A 16,576-nucleotide genomic window follows, 5' to 3' on the forward strand; every position below is an offset into this window, starting at 1 on the left:
TCAGCTGTAGAAGAGCAGAAGAGAAATTTTGAAGAACTTAACCCTTAAAGACCCAAACATCCATCACCGACCTAAACCATCTACTGATGTCAATTGTTTAACCCTTTCATGCATAAATCAAGAATTTTTTTGTGAGTGTTTTTATTCCTCCTAAGGCATGAAAAAAACACTACAATTTAATTTTCTTATGAACCAATTTTTCATGGAATTGCAAAAATATCCACTCAGCTGGACACCATGCGTTTAATTTTTGAAGCAAGTAAACATGTATTTACTGATATACTGAGTGAAAACTATGAAAAAAATGTTTTAAAATGCTGCTAATCTGATGTTTTGTGACATTTCAACATACTCAAATATTAGTTATTACTCACTTTATGGAGATAATATGCAAAAAAAAAAACCTTTTTGTTTAAAAAAAAAAACAAAAAACAAAAAAACAACTTTTAATTACATTCTAATAACAATAACAAGGAATTGATTTACACTCAAACATGTTCCTGCAGATCAAGTTTATCAAGAACAGCAAAGTTACAGCAATGGTATGAATTGCAGTTTATGAGACGATGCATTTAAGTGTCCACTGTGTTGGCTGATATGGAACTAAAACAATAAAATCCATGAATATACAAGAGAACAACTGTAGATTAAATCTCCACTGTAGTGACCAGTATGCATGAAAGGGTTAATATGTGTTGATCCACTAATCCTATCAATACATGCCAATAATTGATGTAAAATGCAGTTTGTAATCTTTTCATGGTCATCAGATTTGACCCATTTGGACGTTCAGAGGCTCCGTAGTGAACGTGGAGACACTGTCGTCTTCTTATAACATTGACTCACCAGTAAAACCCATGGAGTTGGATCGATGACAGTGGATGGAGACACGTTTTATTTTCAGTTAATGAAATATTTGCTGAGAAAATCAGTTTTTCTTCAGTTTTCTCTGTTTCTGATATAATAACCCTCAACTTTAATCTGAGCTTTTTTGAACATCTACGTGGTTAGTAAATAAAATAATGTGGAAAAAAACAAGATTTTCACTGAAAAAATGGAAAATACAAAGGATAATATTATAATAAGAGGATAAAAATGCTTGGTTTAGTTCAGTTAACGACAGTTTAGTGAAAAAGTCACTTTTTCTTCAGTTTTCTTCGTTTTTAATATAATAATCTTTAATTTTAGGAAAACAGGAAAATACCTGATTTATACTGATAAAGTACAAAATGCAGAGGACAATATTATAATAAATGGTGATAAATTACTTAAGAAAGGTCAGATATGTAGTCAGATTTTTCATAACTCCTAAAATAACAGCACTCCAAACAGGCACACAGAGCCGAGGCTTTTGTTGGCGAACATGTGGAAACACTATGGCCAATCACTTCCATGTTTTTTGGGCCTGGCCGAAAATCCAGTCATATTGGAGGGAGGTGGCAACCGAGATAAATAAAATAATAGGGATGGATTTAGATGATTCTTTTGTTACTTTATATCTTGGTAAAATACCGGAAACAGTCCTTCAGAAGGATAAATACTTACTGAAGATACTTTTGGCAAGTAGTAGGAAAGCTATAACCTGAAAATGGTTGCAACCCGACCCTCCAACTTTGGACCTCTGGCGTGGGATTATTAAAGAAATTTACTGTATGGAGAGACTTACTTTTGCTTTAAGACTTGAGTTGGAGAAATGTATTGAACGCTGGGAAAAATGGATTGTGTACGCACCTTGATTAATACAACCATAATTGTACAATGATGTATGTGTGCATGATGTAAAAGACGTTTAATTGTAACACCCATGATGATCTCAGGTTCATTGTTTGTTCTTTTGAAAACTAATAAATAAAAAGTAAAAAAAAAAAAGAAAAAGAAAGGTCAGATATAAAGATTTTATTTGAGAACTGACACAAAAGTAGCACTGGGTCTTTATGGGTTAAATGCAAGCATCAGGAATTTTGCATAAATACAACCACAGTCTTCTACACAGAGGTCTATGTACAGCCTGTTGTCATGGATGTATTCAACAGATACTGCTGTTAGCTAACGTCACCAAACTTTCTAACAAAACAAAAGCAAGTGTGAATCCTTCATGTCTAAAAGAAGACTAAAAGAAGATGTATATCTGTTGTTGGAGTTAAACTATGGAATGAGGCCAGCATGGATTTAAGAATGTGCAACTCATTTTTGTTTGTTTGTTTGTTTTTTAAATGGTACGTAGGGCAATTTTTGAAGGATACACTTTTTAAGATCTAATAAGTAATAAGTAAATAATTTATTTTTGACTCTACATTAAATTACCATTAATTTGGTTGGTTAGGTTTTCTGTTTTTCTGGTTTAGTTTCACTTTTTTATGTTTTTGCTTGTTTGGTTGGTTGGTTGTATGTGTTTTTGTTTTTTCTTTTTCCTATATTGAATGAAGGGTAGCTGAATTTGTCATGTAGGACAGGCATTAATATAAGCAATCTGCTTCTGCCTGTGCCTTTTTTAGTTACTAACATGTTGGTAATGTTTGTCGTGTTGACAGTGGTTGTATTATGTGATGACTGAAAAAGGAATTTCATCATCATCATCATCATGTTTAACATTTGAAATATAAGGCTGCAATCATACTATGTAACAGACTATAAAAAATGTTGACATACAACATATTTATTAATGGTTATTGGATCGTGGATACTAATACAGATAAAACGGGTATATGTAGGTTAATTCTCCTGTCAGTGTCCTTGACCAAGGTACTGATGAAGATCTGGAGTCGGTCCCTGAGCGCCTTCAATGGCAGCTCACCGCTCCTAATGTGCTAATGCTAATTGCTAATGCAAATGCTAATGACAGGTGATGTGTGTATTAGGATGGGTAAAATGCAGCGACTGAATTTCCCTACAGGGATAATAAAGTGAGTTAACCTCAAACCTTTAACCTTCATGAACTGTTTTCATCCTCAGGGGGAGGTTCATTATCATCCTTCGGCACAAGAACAGAAAAAAAAAAGCAAAAGGCAGTCTAGTCTTTGCTGTATTTACCATTAAGTAGGTGTTTTACTGTCTGATGTCAGTGTGAATGATGGATCTTCTTGTAACGTTTAGCCCTATATCGTAGTGTCATGAGCCATCCACAGCAACATTATTCAACTTTTTATGTTTAGGTTTATGTTTTAGCAGCTCAGTTATGGTTTGGGAAAGGTAGCAGCTCTTGGTTTAATGCAGTAGACCAGGGGTGTCAAACTCATTTTAGTTCAGAGGCCACATTCAGCTAAATTTGATCTGCAGTGGGCCGAACCAGTAAAAAAAAAAAAATATGAATAATGTCAACAACTTCAAACTTTTCTTTGTTTTAGAGTGAAAAAAGTACATTTACATTTTGAAAAGGTTTACATCTACAAACTACCCTTTCAAACAATGTGAATAACTAACAAACTGAAAAAATAGGTGTAATTTTAATAATATTCTGCCTCAGTTTATCATTTACACATGTACAGTATAACTTACAGATCACAGTGGATCTACAAATACACAAAACTTTTAGTAACAGGCAGAATATTGTTAAAATTGTACTTACTTCTCTTAAGACATTTCAGGTTGTTCATATTTGTTCAGGTTATTCACATTTTTTATGAAATTATACTTTGTTTTAGTGTAAATACATGAATATATTTATATTTACAAAGAGAAAAATTTGGAGTTGTCATTATTTCTATGTTATTATGATAGTATTTTACTGGTCCTGCCCACTTGAGATTGAATTGGTCTGAATGTGCAACCTGAACTAAAAGGATTGTTCATATTTTAGTGTAATTTTTGCATTTCACAAATTCATCCCAAGGGCCGGACTGGACCCCTTGGCGGGCCGGATTTGGCCCCCGGGCCGCATGTTTGACAACTGACAACTGACTCAAACTCAGTCCCTTTTTTCCCAAACTCTAACCAAAGTATTGCTTAAACTATTTGATTTATGCACAGTGGTTGGAAGACATTATGTCCTCCTTAAGACTGGAGAAAATTAGATACTCACTTCAGCAATCAAGTGGGAAATTCCAGAAAGTGTGGGGTCCCTTCCTGAAAACATTCCAAACCTGTAAATGCTTTACGTTTAAGTGCAGTTTAACAATGCTGCACACTTCATACTTACTCCTAGCGCAGGTTTCTGTTGTGATAGTGATCCTGTACTATGTCTAGTGCACTGGCAACGACTGAGGAGGGATTATTTAATGTACAGTCCGTTGTTTGTTCTGTTTTGCTTTGTTTTATTGTGTTTTGTTTTTTCTATGGAGCTAGCTATGATTGATATACACCCATGCTTACTTCAGATTTCTGTAAGAACCATTCAGCACTGCACTTGTGTTATACTGAGAAAACTTCAATAAAAAGATCATGGTTAGCCCTATAATGCCCAACTTATCATATTTGATCCATGAATTTTGAAGCCTTCTACATCAGGGGTGTCAAACTCATTCCAGTTCAGGTGCCACATACAGCCTAATATTTTATAAAGTGGGCCGGACCAGTAAAATAATAGAAATAATAGGAAAACAACTTATAGATGATGTCAACTCCAAAGTTTGCTCTATGTTTTTGAGTGAAAAAAAGTCAAATTCCGTAATGAAAATGTTCACATCTACTAACTATACTTGAACATAATGTGAACAAACATGAACAACTTGAAAATTCTTAAAAAATAGATAAATAAATAAGTGCAATTTTAACAATATTATGCCTTCGTTTATAATTTATACATGTGCATTATAACTTTCAGATCACAGTGGATCTACAAATACACAAAACATTTAGTAACGAGTGTACTCTTGGTACTCTTAAGACATTTCAAGTTGTTGACATTGTTAGTAAAAGGCTAGTCTGTAAATGTAAACATTTTTGTGTAAATAAACTTTTTTAAAACTAAAACAAAGAGAAAAATTTGCAGTTTTCATTATTTACAGGTTATTTTGATAGTATTTTACTGGTCTGACCCATTTTAGATAGAATTGACTTAAAATGATTTTAATATCCTTGATTTTTAATTTCTTCAGTGTAATTTTTGCATTTCACAAATTCATTCCAGGGGCCGGATTGGACCCTTTGGCGGGCTGGTTTTGGCCCCCGGGCCGCATATTTGGTACCTGTGCTCTACATGATCAGTGTGATATTTTTCTTTCTCGAAAACCCTGATGTATACAATTAGATACATGCAATACACAGGTAATCCACCAGGGGGGAGGAATTCATTCACTGGAGGCCTTTCCAGTGACACTACAAGACTGACATTAATGAGGAAGGAGGCAGAACTTTCCCAATTTTAAAAATTAATTACCAATTTGTTAGACATGCTTGTGTTATATTATGTTTTTGTTTGTTCAAAAATAATTATATTTGAGCATTGAGACCTGATGTATCAAATATGATACAAACTTGAAACTCATACATGGGAATTGATATTTGAAAAAACATTTTATTTGGCTGTTCAGAAGGAAAGATAAAGACTCCAGTTTTAAAGAACTGAGACTTTCTGTCAATGATTTAATGGTTCAGGCTTTATGGGGTAAAAAAAAAAAAACTATGATTCAGGACGCAGACTTAAGAAGCAAAGTCCTGGATTTTGTAATGTCTGTCATTCACCTGAATCTTCTCATTTCTGAAAAAATTATGCTTTCTTGCAACAAAATAAAGGCACTGATTACAATTATAGCTAAACATAATGGGAGTGTCATTACGTTTATAAGAAAACTTAATTGGATTTGCAATTTAGTCATATTGGTGTTTAATTTCTGAGAGACCGGTGGAACCTGTCGTCCTTTTTCCTCCACCTCCTCCACTTCCTTCTCCTCCCTTTTGCTCCTGGCGTAGCTCATGGAGAGCGCTGTTCTGTTCCTCAGGACTGTCCTCCTCGTGCAGAACACAGATGGTTATTATGGAGCTGCACATAAATTGATTATGTTGGAAATTAACTGTTGCTGTCAAAGGCAGCCGCCAACCTGTCCCAGTGTGTCCCTGTGCCCGCTGATGCATAGGATCCAGCTGATGGACCAGATGTTTGCACAGTGCGCCACTCCTTTTAAGGTCAGCACAAAAGTGGTATGGGGGGCTCTCTGATCTTCATCTCTTTGTAGTTTTCAGCTTGTGCCCTCTTGCTTCTTGACATTTTGAGGGACCAAAAATGGGTGTAAATGCAGATGTTTTTTTTTTTTTTTTATTTCCTGTTAAGCATCTCCATCTTCTATCCACGTTTTATTTTACACAAGTTCCCTTTAACAATGACTTCTGCTAAGGAGTATTTAAGCTATGGGAGGTTGAGGTAGGCCTTATGTTTGTGCCAGAAGACCATGTAGTCTCTTCAACAGAATGAGCATGCCAAATTTTCCAATCCCTGTCCCTAAGTAGAACTGTCTTCCAGCAGCTCATTACAGGTTGGTCTGGATAAGCATGATGGGTGACTCCTGGCTGTGGCCTCGGGGGACAGGTAGCGCAATGCCAAACTCAGCAGAAAGTCAGGTCTTAGGAGTGTTGCTACATCATTTTCCAGAGCTGACCTTGATTCCAGGCCCACTCCTGCATGTTTCCATATGCATGGCAGAGTTCGGAGGGCTGCCAAAAACTGAGCCAAACAGGGAAGAGAAGTCCCCCGTGATTCACACACACTGTAACACACAGACACATGAGTAAACACACACACTAACACGGGCCAAATCCCATCATGAAGGTTAACTTGTGTGCAAAATGGAGATATGAGTAAGTTGTTTCATTTCATATAAAAAGAAAAGTTCGGGAAATTGTGTTGAGTAAATAAGCTTTTTTTTTCTCACTTTTTCTTTTAGGGTTCGACTTACATAAGAAGAACCGCAAAGCCAAAATTAATTTAGAGTTCATTTGAAAGGTGACGTCTTCTAGTTTCTCTGTTTAGAATGTGAAAGAAACTTCGCAACATAAGCTCGAACATGGCCCTAAATGAATCGACCGTAACCTGGTGGATGTTAAATTGATTCAAGGTTAAAAAATGTAGTTAACCATCATGTTCGGCAACTTCTTCCTCTGATCAGTGTGTTGCACAGATTTCAACTTTAGTCAGTTTCATGGAAGACTTTCTCTTTTGAAAGAATGTTGTGTTCTGTTTAATATAGGATTCTGGTTTGTTTTCACATTCATAAAAAGAAACAGGTTCTCTGATATTCCTCCACCGTGGCATAAGATGTGTTGTTACCTCTCTAGTGTAAGCGTCTTGAAGCATTTTGATATGTTCTGCTCAGAAGATGAAGATCGCTTTAAGAACCTTTTGGATAAAAAAAAACTGTTGGATGCTTTTAGCAGCATGCATGCAGAATAAAGCCTCGGTGGTCAGTGATCTAGCTCAGTCCTACTCAGGCCAAGCAGGCATAGTGACATGAATATGAATGTCAGCAGGTGATAAACAGAGTGGATTTGGGAGACGTGTGACTGTTAGTGACACATACCCCTCACACCCCAGATGTAGGCGAGCTGGGGAGGCTGCCACTCAATTTGACGACATCTGAGCAGCTAACAGCAGTAACTGGCTACAACAGCCTGACTGTACGGCTCAGAGTCTCATAGAAAACTTTAAAAACCAAGAAACAATAAGCACTGATTAATACAATACAATACAAGCGGTTCAGCTCAGATCAGTGGAATTCTGCATTTCTCAATATTTATTTAATCCAGGGGTGTCAAACTCATTTTCTTCTGGGGACCACATTCAGCCCTATTTAATCTGAAGTGGGCCGGACCAGTACAATAACAGCAATGATAGCCAATAATTAATGACAACTCCAAATTGTTTTAGTGCAAAAAATAACATTTAATTATGCCAATATTTACATTAACAAACTATCCAAACAAAAAGGATGTGAATAACCTGAAAAAAATGAAATTTGTTAAGAAATATAAGTACAATTTTATCAATATTGTGCCTCAACTTATCATTTATACATATGCATTACAGGTCAGATCTACAAAGGCACAAAACATTTAGTAATAGGCAGAAAATTGTTAAAATTATGCTTAATTTTCTTTAGACATTTCAGATTGCTCATATTTTATCAGGTTATTCACATTTTATTGTTAAAGGATAGTTTGTTAATATAAACATTTTCATAATTTAATGTTTTTTGTGCTAAATCAAAGAGAAAAAACTGGTGTTGTCATTATTTAGAGGATATTATGATATTATTTTTGAGTTTGATGCCCTAACTTGCACTTTGCAAATTCATCCCGCGGGCTGGATTGGAACCTTTGGCGGGCAGGTTTTGGCCCCCGGGCTGCATGTTTGACACCTATGCTTTAAAGGCTCATCTATTTTTTATGGGGCCAATTTAAGTGCAAACTGCTGTCCCACATCCTAAAAATATTTCTAAAGGTATGTAAGTGCAAATATTAAATGTAAAATAAGATCCTCTGTGAGTAATTGGCGACTCGTTTAGGTTTTACCCCGACTTCGCTGGGATAGACTCCAGCATCCCTGCGACCCCACCGAGGATTAAGTGGTTTGGAAAATTAATAAATGAACTAAGATCATTCTATTACCTTCTGAAGCACACAATTATATTTCAGATTGCAGTGAATTTAACCCTTTCATGCATAGTGGTCACTGCAGTGGACAGTTGTTCTACAGCTATTCTCTTGTATATTCATGAGTTTTGTTGATTTATTTGGATATCAGCCAACACAGAGGACGCTTATGCATCATCCTGAACACTGCAGTTCATACCATTACTGTAACTTCGCTGTTCTTGATAAACCTGATCTGCAGTTGCATTAGTGTAAATCAATTAAAACTCAATCTTTTTTTTTTTTTTTTGCATGTTATCTCCATGAAGTGAGTAATAACCAGTATTAGAGTATGTTAAAATGTGAGAAAATATCAGATTAGCGGCAATAAAAGTGTTTTTATGTCATAGTTTTCACACACTATATAACTTTATTATTGTTATTATTGCTATTTTTTGTCACTTTAGCCACTTTAACAAACTTGTTCATATTGTTTATATTTTTATCTCTTTATTTTTCTATTGTACTGATGTATACTGTCTTGCACTGCTGTACACACTTCAATTTCCCCCTTGGTAGATCAATAAAGTATATCTTATCTTATCTTATCTTATCTTATCTTATCTTACTTTCCGATGATGGGTTTTAAATATATGTTCCTTTCCTTCAAAAATTAAATGCATGATGACCGGCTGAGTGGGCATTTTTGTAATTCCATGAAAAAAACGTTCATAAAAAAAAAAAAAAAGTACAAATTCAATTGCATTGTTTTTTTTCATGCTTAAAGAGGAATAAAATCACTCAAGAAAAAATATTGACTAAGGTTCTCATAACTCATGCATGAAAGGTTTATTTATTTTTTTAAAAAATGTCAGTTTTGCATTTTCGTGGTGGGGATTGCAGGGTGAGTAGCTTCTGTCCCACTAATGACTATTTGTAGTTAATTTTAGATCGTTTTTAATAGGGATTCACCGATACCACTTTTTCTAGACCAGGTACAAGTACATGTACTTACATTTGATTACTTGCTGATACCGAGTACCGATATGAGTACTTAATAATACCATTACAGTTCACAGTTACTTTGGAAAATGTGCTTTACTGTCGTTGTCATTAGTCTGACTGGAACAAAGTGCTGCTACTGACATTTAATGCGTTGAAATGAGCGATTCTCAATCAATCCACCAGAGGGCGCTGCTCTTAACTAACCATACCGTCGTTTATTTTGGAAAATCTCCACGCTGCTGACATTACTCCTCGGCCATGTACCTGCTGCACTATGAGGTGACCGTCAAGCTGCCGTAAAATGGTATCAGTGTGTTTGTATCCGAGCACTTTACGGTTACGAGTATTAGTACACACGTTCAGTATCGGACGGATATCCGATACTGGTATCAGTATCAGTGCATCCTGAATTTTTAACGACTCTCAGAATCTAGTCAGGACATGTTAATGTACGTCCTGAGCTGTTTTAAATATGTAAAGACTAATTTCTGCCATAACAAGCCAAAGTTTGTTTAATTGCAGAAACAGATGTTTGGTAGTTGGGTTGCTGATTTTCAAATGTGGATGTTCATCATATAGTCATGGGCAACAGAGGTGAAGGTACTGTTCACCTCCTAAAATGAAAGCGTTATCTGTAATCAGCCCCAGCCGATCAAATTTTACACCAAGTTTTGTGATTTAGAAATATACAATTACTTTTTTCAACAGTGTTTTCAAGAAAATCAGAAAGATCTTCCAAAAAAACCCAATGTAAAAATCTGTAAAAAAAAAATAACTTCATGGTCATCTCCCTAGCTGGAACGTAGAGGGTTAGAATGGTGGACATAACCAGTCATTACTTATCTTATCTGGAAGGAGCCTGGAAGAGTAATTTAATTGATCTGGAACAGTGTGAAATGACATGAGGCCATCTGAGTTTGCATTTAGTTGTTTATTTGGACATAGAGGAAAGAACTGTAGAATGAAGGTGTATATTTTCTTATGCTTAATTTGCAGCTTTGTGAAACATTCCTACATTTGCGAAGTGGCTTTGCTCATCTTTTGCTGATTTAAATTCATTGCTTGCTCATTTCTGTTGCCGTTTTCATACTGATATTTTAACACCACAGGAGTTTGCTGCATCACCAGTATGTCTTATAACACTGTTTACTGTAGCACGTCTAAGACAGTAAGCATAAAACAGAAAGCGAATGACAATGTGCTACTATGGGCCTGAAATGTTTGAACAAGTTTATCTTTTTTATACGTATCTCAAAAAAACAGATGCAGTTAAAGAAGAAACAGGAAACAAATTGAGGAATACGGGGCAATGTGTGTTCATTGTTCATCAACTTAGATTATGGCAGAGAAAAGGATGAAGGATTTCTGGTGATTTACACTCCTCTGTACAAAGGAAAAAATGTAGGAATCTCCTTTTCTTCTCGTCTCTATCAGGCTGGAACACCTTGAGCTGATATGAGCTCAAAGGTAGCTACGCACTCAAATGAAATGCTCTATATTAAAGTGGTGGCGCACGCATGTACATGCATGTACGAGGTACACGTCTGTGAAGTGGAAGAGTGTCTGCTCATGTGTGGGTGTGTGCATGGTTGTGGCGGGAGATATTTTCCAATCAACGCTCTGCCGCTTCCTCATTGTTCTGGGAAGCTGTTTGCCACTCTGCACGATTAACAGTATTATCTGTACCTAGCCCAGTCAGCCAGCCACTCCTTGGGCCATTGTGTTCTCGTCAGGGGTGAGTGCTCTCGCCACGGCGTGTCACGCCGGCCCCCCGACAGTAGGGACAGGCTTGGCTAGGCCCAGGTGGGATGTGCTGGCATTTGGGCACCGTCCGCTGCAGGGGGGAAGGGGTAGATGTAGGGACTTGAGGGGGGACAGTGGTCTCCACAGCAGGCGAGAGGCAGAGAGTGGGTCTCTTTGCCCAGTCGAAGCAGAGGTTCAGGGGTGAGGACGGGTGAGGGGGTAGGGGATGGGAGGCCCCTGGAGGCCACCTTTGTGTGCCCTGAGCATCAGGCTCCATCTGGTCACTCTGCAGAAAGGACAGTGTCTGTGACAAGCCTGTTTTTAGAAAACAGAATGGCCTCAGTTTTTGGCTTTTCGTGCGTACCTCTTTGTCATTCTCTCATTCTGTTTTGCAACAGTGATATAAACGTTATCTACTTAAATTTTAACTACATTTCCTCAAGTTTGTAGGAAACCAAATATAACTTTCTGGCCTCAGCAAGACAAAAAAAAAGATAATAGAGATGAAAACTTAGATTAATTAAACACACAATGCACTCAGTCACTGAATCCATATCAACTATAGTTTCATGTTCATATACATTTCATCTCAGTTCTGAACATTTCATTTCAATATCCTCCTGAGACCCATTAATTAAACATTTTCACCATTTTACATTGAATAATTGCCGTAATTGGAAAAACAGCATGATGCAACAGTTTTTTCAGATACATTTTTTAATTTTTTTTAATATAATGTCCTTTTCAGTGGACATTTTTATTTATTTATTTATTTTAAGTAAAGCTATGAAACTCTTGTCTGCTACAGAGGATGAAAATGCATTGCTGGGTCTCAGGAGGATATGGGCCCTCTTTGTTAGCTCAGTGAACCCAAATACTTTTATTATGTGACATTTCAGTGGAATCCTAGAGACAATGTCTAATTTCAGCCATTCACTGAGTCTTTAAACTTCCATATATTGATATCTTAACTTTAGAAAGTTCACATTCACTAATTTTCATTACTGGGAGTCAACTGGTAATGTACCTGTATTTTTTGTTATGTATATATCAGGACCTCCTCTCCCGTAATATGCTGTAATTTCCCAGTTTGGGATGAATAAAGTACATCTATCTGTCTGTCTGTCTGTCTGTGTGTCTGTCTGTATATCTATCTATCTATCTATCTATCTATCTATCTATCTATCTATCTATCTATCTATCTATCTATCTATCTATCTATCTATCTATCTATCTATCTATCTATCTATCTATCTATCTATCTATCTATCTATCTATCTATCTATCTATGTTGTACTACTTGTTTATTTCTGTCCATTTTCTTGCCTATTTTGTTCAGTTTTTATACATTTTTTTTTTCCATTTTTCACCAATTTTGTAGCTTTACTCATTTTGATACTTATACTTGTCTATTTTTTGTATTTTTTTTCTTATTTTGTTAACTTTTGTAAACAATCTGCCATTTTTCTTTCTTTCTTTCTTTCTTTCTTTCTTTCTTTCTTTCTTTCTTTCTTTCTATCTATCTATCTATCTATCTATCTATCTATCTATCTATCTATCTATCTATCTATCTATCTATCTATCTATCTATCTATCTATCTATCCTTTTCTTTGTCATAACAGGAAAATCTCAGACCTCAGAAAGAGACTTATACGTCCGATTTCCAATTAAAGGTGTCACATTCATTTATACAAGCCCAAATGTAGCATATAATACACAAGTATAAACCTTACAGGATCAAGCTGTCATCAAATCATCAAGGAATGAGATGTGTACTGATTCAGAGGCATCCCAGGATAACAGCTTTTGAAGCGGTTCATCTGTTGGAAGTAAATTGTCCAAAAATATCTCACCAAGCGAGAACTCTGCACTGTCAGAACTTTTTTTTTTTTTTTGGCCTTTTGCTCTAAAACCAGCTTAAAAGAGCAAGACCAAAGTTCACAAATAAGCTGTATTCTCTGGTCAAAAGAGACAAAAATAGAAATGAGTGGATATAATGAGTGGAGCATCATGTTATGGGGTTATTTTGCTGCCAGATGGACTGATAGACATGAAACTGATGGCATCATGAAGAAGGAGAGTTACACCTATCATTATAACTTCTTCAGAAAACCTGCTTCAGGAAGTTAAAGCTTGGATGCTGGAGTCTGAGGTAAATGGTTAAAATCCTGACCTTCATCCAAAAGAAAATATATGGGCTGTAGCTTCAAATCAGCCCCAAAAACCTGGCTCCATTGTACAAGTATTGCAGGAAAAATAGAACAAAATACTGACACAGTTTCATGCAAAACTTGTAAAAATCTGCTCTAAGAGACTGATTCAAGTTACAATATTTGAGGGCAATATCAACAAATATTAAAACTCTGATAATCTGATCAAATAAATAGAAACAGCGCTTAGATATACTCTCCATTGTTCTTAAATTTAACATAAATCTTTCATCCCTTCTGCAATAGCTGCTCTTAATAACTACTGTGTCTTTAGTCATTTTATGTGTTTTAATGTTTTTTACCTCCGCCAAGGAGGTTATGTTTTTGCCAGGGTTTGTTTGTTTGTCTGTTTGTTTGTTTGTCTGTCCATTAGTGTGCAACATAACTCAAAAAGTTATGGACAGATTTGGATGAAATTTTCAGGGTTTGTTGGAAATGGGATGAGGAAGAAATGATTAAATTTTGGTGGTGATCGGGGGTGGGGGGGCCCACGGGGGGGGCCACTGATCAGCCTTGGCGGAGGTCTGCGCTCTCCGAGTGCTTCTAGTATTCATTGTATTATGCTTTTGAGTGCGTTGGAGCATTTTTAATGCCTGAGTGTGGTTTTTAAATTTGGTCTTACAGCCGTGACAAAAGATGAATTTCTGTTTTTACTTGGAACAGACAAAGTTATGTATCTATCTATTGATCTATAAATCCAACTAGAAGCACTCGGAGAGCGCAGACCTCCGCCAAGGCTGAGCAGTGGCCCCCCCCCGTGGGCCCCCCCACCCCCGATCACCACCAAAATTTAATCATTTCTTCCTTACCCCATTTCCAACAAACCCTGAAAATTTAATCCACATCTGTCCATAACTTTTTGAGTTATGTTGCACACTAACGATCAGTGGCCCCCCCCATGGGCCCCCCCACCCCCGATCACCACCAAAATTTAATCATTTCTTCCTTATCCCATTTCCAACAAACCCTGAAAATTTAATCCAAATCTGTCCATAACTTTTTGAGTTATGTTGCACACTAACGGACAGGCAGACAAACAAACAAACAAACAAACAAACAAACAAACAAACAAACAAACAAACAAACCCTGGCAAAAACATAACCTCCTTGGCGGAGGTAATAAAGTAGTCAGGCTAACTGAACTAACAGAAAGAATATGATGGAATTAAATGTTTTCACAAGTTGGATTTGAAAGCCTTTACATCCTCCTGAGAAGCAACGATGCATTTTTGACCTCTGTAGGAGATGAGAGCTTCACAACTTTACTTAAAAAAACAAAACAAAACATGCCGTCCATTGCAGAGGACATTCCATGAAAGAACAAAAGTACCATACTTTTTCCAATCAAGGCAAGTATTTAATGTAAAAAAAACAGAAACTTTTACTTTCTTGGGGTATATGATTTTAAAAAAGAACAAAAGGGGAAACAAATGCTGCATTTCCACTACGTGGTACCGTCTCAACTCGTCTCGACTCAGCTCGGCTCGGCCTTTTTGCGTTTTCATTACGAAAAAGGACCTGGAATCTGGTACCTGGTACTAGTTTTTTGGTATCACCTCCGCCGAGGTTCCAGGACTTGGGACCAGATACTAAAACATGACGTGTAAACATTACAGACCACTGATTGGCGGGGAGACGTCTCTGTGACCCTTCGTTTTACAAAAAACAGATGCGGAAGTTTACAGTGAATATAGCGGTAGGTTAGTCCACATAATGACAGCCCACAAAACTACACCATGGTCAGTCGAGGAGGTTCAGATGTAAAAATTCAGTATGAGCTTAAGGAGACAACACGCAACGAGCGAGTTTATCAGCGACTCTCTGAGCAGACGACACAGAAGTAACTTGCCGCATCGCTATGACGTCCAGGTACTGTAAAGTCGGTAGCATCCTGTAATGGAAACGGTCTCCCGGAATAGGACCTGGTACCCGAGTTGAGTCGAGTCGAGCCGAGTTGAGCTGGTTCCACATAGTGGAAATGTGGCAAAAGGTCAATAATAACTTCAGTGCAAAAACTTTGGTTGAAATAACCAATAGCAACTACTAATATCACAACTCCTTAAATGCTTTTGCTGTCATTTCCTGTCAAATGAACCAAAAAAAATTTAAAAAATCAACAGATTGCTCAGTGACCTCCAGGCTAATGTTCCAAATCTGTGATTGCATCAGGAAGGAGTCACTAATTTGGACCATTTTAAGACAAGTTGTGTCTTATTTGATTTGGCGGCACCGTCTCCTCTGATGTAAATGTCATATTAACATACTATTGACAGCGTGGTGGACTGAAGCTCTCCATCTCTGCTCATCTTCCTCGCGGCCTCTCTCACCGCTGACCTCCCTGCCCTCTCTTTGATGAACTCATGAATTCATTGCTCCGGTTCTCGGGCCCCTCTCTTCCTCTGCTGCTCTTTAGCCTCTTTCTCCTACGCTGTATAATTGACTCAGCTGCAGCCTTTGTGATATAATAGCTGGTTTACCTGGCAGAATGACATTTCACAGGCTCTGAGCCACCATAAAGCTAATTGTTCTACAGCGAGAGGGATTGAGCAGTGTGAATGTGTGTGCTGTGGGTGATAAGAGGAGTGCGGTCACTCTATTTGTGCTGTATAGGCCAGTGGAGGGTTAGAAGTGACATTTATCTCCACATTGAGCCTCAGACCCAGCCATGGCCTGATGTACTCTCTCTGTTCCTTCTCGCTTAAATTTTTGTCTCTATTACCACACACACACAGTCTTTTCATGCTGTTTCTTCCCCTCAGTATTCGTTGCGACGAAAAGCAAAAACATGAAGTGAAGGGCAGGTGGTTTCTCTGCGATGTAATCCCGACGTGTTGCTTCTGGTTGCACGGTGCTGTTTGCCCTGTCCATCTGTCTTCCTTAAAATGAATGTATGGTACCAGTCCATTTGTTCTAAACAAATGTCAGCTTCCATATAAGGCACTGCTTTAACTGAGGAAAAATCACAGCACAGATGATATATTATCCTAAGATTGCCTTTGAATTTCATGCTGTTTTCTATATTTTAAAGGGGTCATGTTTTGCTAAACCTGCTTTTATTAGTCTTTGGTTCATTTATTTGTGTATTTGGACCCTAATAGTTCATAAAGTTTGAATTTGA

This window comes from Sphaeramia orbicularis, chromosome 22, assembly GCF_902148855.1.
Source record: "Sphaeramia orbicularis chromosome 22, fSphaOr1.1, whole genome shotgun sequence".
NCBI classification, from domain to species: Eukaryota; Metazoa; Chordata; class Actinopteri; order Kurtiformes; family Apogonidae; genus Sphaeramia; species Sphaeramia orbicularis.